Here is a 5,288-nt window from a genome sequence, read left to right as displayed (position 1 = left end):
TAACACGCTTGTTGGCTACGAACGAAAACACGTTTTTTTTGTTATATATATATTATCTTATATTATTTGTTATATTATATATATGTTGGGTATTATTATAGCTATATAATTAATTAAATTATATAAATATATGAATATAGATATATTATATGAATTGTGTTTATTTATATACATGTTCATTTTGCACAATCTCTCTTGCTAGTTTTTTTTGAGTATACCTCGGCCTTAGAAAGGGCCAGAAAGGAGCATTACAATATTATACTCTGATTTTTAAAGACGCTTACTGATGTTTCTATTGCTGATATAAGATTGTGTCCAGAACTTTCATCCGAGTGAGTTACTATAGATAATGTTTTTTTTTTGTTATTAACGAATCTTAGAAAAGTTGTACAGAAGCGTCACGACATTGCAACTAGTATAATATTAAGGTGATACTAACGAGCAATTTAGTTGGAGTTACATAATTAGGAGAAAAAAACATTAATTATTTAAGATGCAGGCTCAAAGAAGCATACATGAAAAATAGAGTATGTGCTAATTTATTTCCATAAGTTCGGCTACAGTTTTCCGCTTTAATCGTCTTCGAAGAGGATTCGCCTGGAGAAGACTAGATGCTGCTACGTTAACGTGACATTGCAGGCGCTGTTTGTGTGTAAAGGTTGAAATCACCTCTAGCTAATTTCAACCATACTAATAAACCATAATAACCATAATAAATCTGACGTCAGACCGTCAGCATAAAAAGCAACAACAACAGTTACTAGTACAGTAACTTCAAAAGACATTTTAGTTACACATCACAATACACTATGTTTAACACGTAACATATATTTTAATTTCACTCACTGTTAGAACTTTAATATACTCTAAAATAAAATAGATTAATTTTATTTAATATATATATTATATTAAAATAACTCACAAGTAACACACCGCATCTGCATCGGTAACTCACGGAATGCATCTGAAATTATTATTACAATTAACAAAAAAAAATAAAGAAATGGATTTAAATATGTGAAGAATATACACACCTTATTTATTTACTATTTATATATTTATTTTATTTTTGTTCGTTTTATTAATTTTTGTTTTATCTTTTTTTTTATTTATTTATTAATAAATAAATGTAAATATTAAAAGCACAAACACCGGCACTATATAAACAAAAACACGTTTGTAAACAAGACAAGAAACATCAAAGCTTGAAAACCTTGGTTGAACCAAAGAATCTATAGTACAAAGAAGTGCCACGCTCATACAAACGAAATATCCACTTTATTTTGCTGGTGGATTTATAATAAATCCACCCAACCTCATGCAACAATGTTCGATCGAGTCACAACTGGTATGATGTCCAGTTCAAACCTATATGTGAGTCGAGTAAGGCTGACAAGAGCCCGACTGCATACGTATTCAATCATACATGCAACCCTCTGTATTATATTATATGCATGTTATCGCATGCTCTCACTTTATAGGGTTAAGTATAAAACAGTAAGTTATTTTGTAAGAGAAAATATAGAGAACAAGTTAGAATTTAAATTACGATCTGAGCAAGCTTTGAGTAAAAAGCTTTATTTGTAAGCTCAGACCATTTGAATATAAAAGCAAGAGCATCGCTCACTTTGTTGGATTTTGTCGGCTAAGCGTTTTAAAGTAAATATTGTAATATGTAGAACATTGAAGTTTTCATTTTTAGTTTTAAGTTAGTTTTAAGTTTTCATTCTTTTGTACGGTTTTAAGAGGGTTAGAAGCGAATTCTACCCATTAATAAATATATTTTTTTAAAACATTTAACCGAACACGAATGAAATAATTGGCGCCCGAGCAGGGACACCGGAAAAAAATCTCGAATAAATAAAAAGAGATTTCGCGTGTGTCAAAGAAAAAATCCCTGCAATATATACCACTCGATAACAAAGGTGTTTGCAGTGGATTAAAAACTAACAAGTATCCTAATAAAGGAGAAAAGAAAACCTTGAAAAAAGGTGTTATACGTAAAGTGATCGGAAGTGATTTGAATAAAACATTTGGTGAACTAATAAAGTGAATAACAAAGTGGTGAAAAATTAAAAGTAACCCAAAAAAAGGTTAAATCACAGAAAAGCCAAATTTAATAATAAAGAATCGCACAGTCACGAACACTAATCAAAATAATTTAACAAGAAAGTGACTTAATATAATCAGCCGCTTGAAATAAATTATTCATAAACTGTCAACCTGAACTGAGTCCAAGGTATACAGGAAAGCAGTGGTCCCGATATAAAAATAATAAGTATCCTCATAAAAGAGGAGAAGAAATTTAAAAAATATATATAATAATAAAAACAACAAATAATAATAATAATACATAACTCAGGATGGGAGATATCATAAGCGACGAGGAAGCCCGCAGGATTCAACTGTTGATACAGGAATCAACCGATCGGGAGAATGAGAATATGGACGATGATCACAAAGCCGTCCTAGAACAATTACGAAAACGATCACCAGCCGCTAAAGCAGATCAACATTTAAAAAATCAAATTTTGAACGAGGAACGCGAAGCCGTCCTAGAACAATTACGAAAACGATCAGCAGCCGCTAAGGTAGATCGGCATTTGAGAAATCAAATTTTGAACGAAGAACGCGAAGCCATCCCAGAGCAGTTACGAAAGCGATCAGCAGCCGCTAAGGTAGATCGGCAATTGAGAAATCAAATTTTGGAAGAACTCAAAGAAATTAAAAAATAATAATATAAAAATTTATTATTTTATACAAAAAGTGAAAATATTCGCAATACTAAAAATTAATAATAAATCGATATAAAATAAATTACGATAAAATAAACACAAACATTTTCATTAAAAACATAAAATAAGTGTTCAAAAAGCGGTATTGAATAAATTGAATGATTTGAAAGGATATAAAGGCAATTAAAAAAAAAACTATTTTTGAACAAACAATATTGAAAATAATGTTTTAAATAACTGTACTACAGTCAAGATAATTGATCCAAAAACCAATAAAAATATGGCCATTAACTAAAAATCGTCAATAGACGAGCATCAACAAGAATTACAAATTGTACAATGGACTACACAAGGTCTTACAACAGAACAACATCATCACTATCAGGAACATCATTTGCCACATTCCTAACGAATTGGTAGAGGTATTCGTTTCATAAGAAAATAACAATAATGAATAATTGAATTTTTTACAATGTATATGACTAAAATATGTAAGATATGTTCTAATACAATTTACATATACTTATAAAATTTAAATTATTACCAAGAAATAATATAATAATTCTTACACTTAAAAAAATGTACACGAATCTGTTGAAAGCTTTAGAAATATCTAATATAAAATTAGCATAAAAAATTCGAATATTAATAGCTTAGCAAAAAAATATTACTAAATAAAACTTCACTTTATTTTTGGAAACTCTTAAGATTAAACAATAATTTAATGAATATTTGGGTAAAGCCTTATGTATAGTTGCGCTAGCCGAACTTCGAAACAATTGTATTTCAATGATAAAGTAAAAGAAGTATTACACCCTTTTAAACAATAATTTCATATTTAAGTAAAATACAGAAATCCGCATGGAATTACGGAACTTCAAAATACAGGATAAAAATATCCTCAGTAGCCCAAAATTATATCGCTTAACCAAAAGTACAAATATTTATATAACGTAATGTTTTATTAACCACCTAAAAAATTGTTGATAAAATAGAGAATACTATTTATAGAAATTATAAATTTAAATTATTTGCGATACATAGGAAGCATTATAACAATAATAATAATAATCATACCTCATGATAAGCATGTAAATTAAAACTAATTTTATATAAGTTAATATGAACTCAGGTATTCAACACAAAAGGATACATATAAGATATGTAACCTGTATGAACGTTGTATATAAAAATAAATAAAATAAAATATAAATCCTACCAAAAATACACATTCTTTTTGTCACAAAAATATATTTAAATATATACTAGATTTTCCCAAATATAGAAAACAGTGGAGTAATAATAAATAGAAAATTTAAATTTCGAGATAGAATTCTAATAGAAGCCAAAATTGAATTAGAAATTTGAAAATAAAATTAAATGAAAAACACTTAATACAAGTATAATAATCTCTTAGTTTTGATTAACCATTGTAAAATAAATTATCAATATCTTGAACAACATAGAATAATATGGCAATAACAACAACCAAACAAATAAAAATGATATATATATATATATATATATAAATGAAATAACAACAATAATTAGTTAATATGATATCGTAACAAAATTATTTAAAGTTAATAAATAATAGAATTTCAACAATAAACTATTAATACGTATTAAAAATATAATATATTTAGAAACGCAACAATTAAAAATACAATAAAATGTAAGATTTAGCAAAAGTCTTAATAATTCTCACGCTTTAAAGCAAACATATGGTAATAATAAAAAGAAAGAAGAAAAACGATATAATAATGAATAATATATATTATTATATAAAAATAATGATAAAAATATATGAAAAATCTATTGTAGATAAAATAAATATATTTGTAGAATGAAAGAAATAATATACAGAAAAATAAAAAAACGACAACGACTGACGTTTACGACGAAGTTTACCGACTTTCCCCAACGACTCAAAATTAAACAATATTAAATAATATTCCGGGACAAAACAAGCCTGGAAAGCCAGCCGATGACAATATCGGTAAAAAATAAAAAAAATAAATAAAAATAAAAGGAAAATATCGATATAAAAATATATAAAAGAAATATATATATAAATATAAAGGTATCCACCTTGGGATAAAGAATATCCTAAGGCGCCAGCCGATGAATTTACCGGCAATATAAGAAAATAGTTATATAAATTACATAAAGATACCTCCTTGGGATAAAAAAATCCTAAGGCGACAGCCGAAGAAATTACCGGCAACATATTCAATGAAAATTTTAAAATAAACATTGATAAATATATTACCTTGGAAAAACCCTAAAGTTTGAGCCGAAGCAACTATCGGCAATATATAAATCATGAATCAATTCCAATATTATTTTACATGTGAAGAATGAGGCTCCTTAGTAGCTTTATTAAAATAAAAAGGAAAAGGGGATACATTTAGTATCAGCCACTTCATTGTATTATAAAAAGAAAGCGGGAACTCGAACAATTGTTGAAACTCCTATATGGAGTAAACAATGTTTATATCTAACTTTCGTGGAGGATGTCATAACAATAATATATTAAACCCTAATGGACAG

This window comes from Teleopsis dalmanni, chromosome 1, assembly GCF_002237135.1.
Source record: "Teleopsis dalmanni isolate 2A chromosome 1, ASM223713v2, whole genome shotgun sequence".
Lineage (NCBI taxonomy): Eukaryota > Metazoa > Arthropoda > Insecta > Diptera > Diopsidae > Teleopsis > Teleopsis dalmanni.
This window is presented reverse-complemented; position numbering follows the sequence as displayed.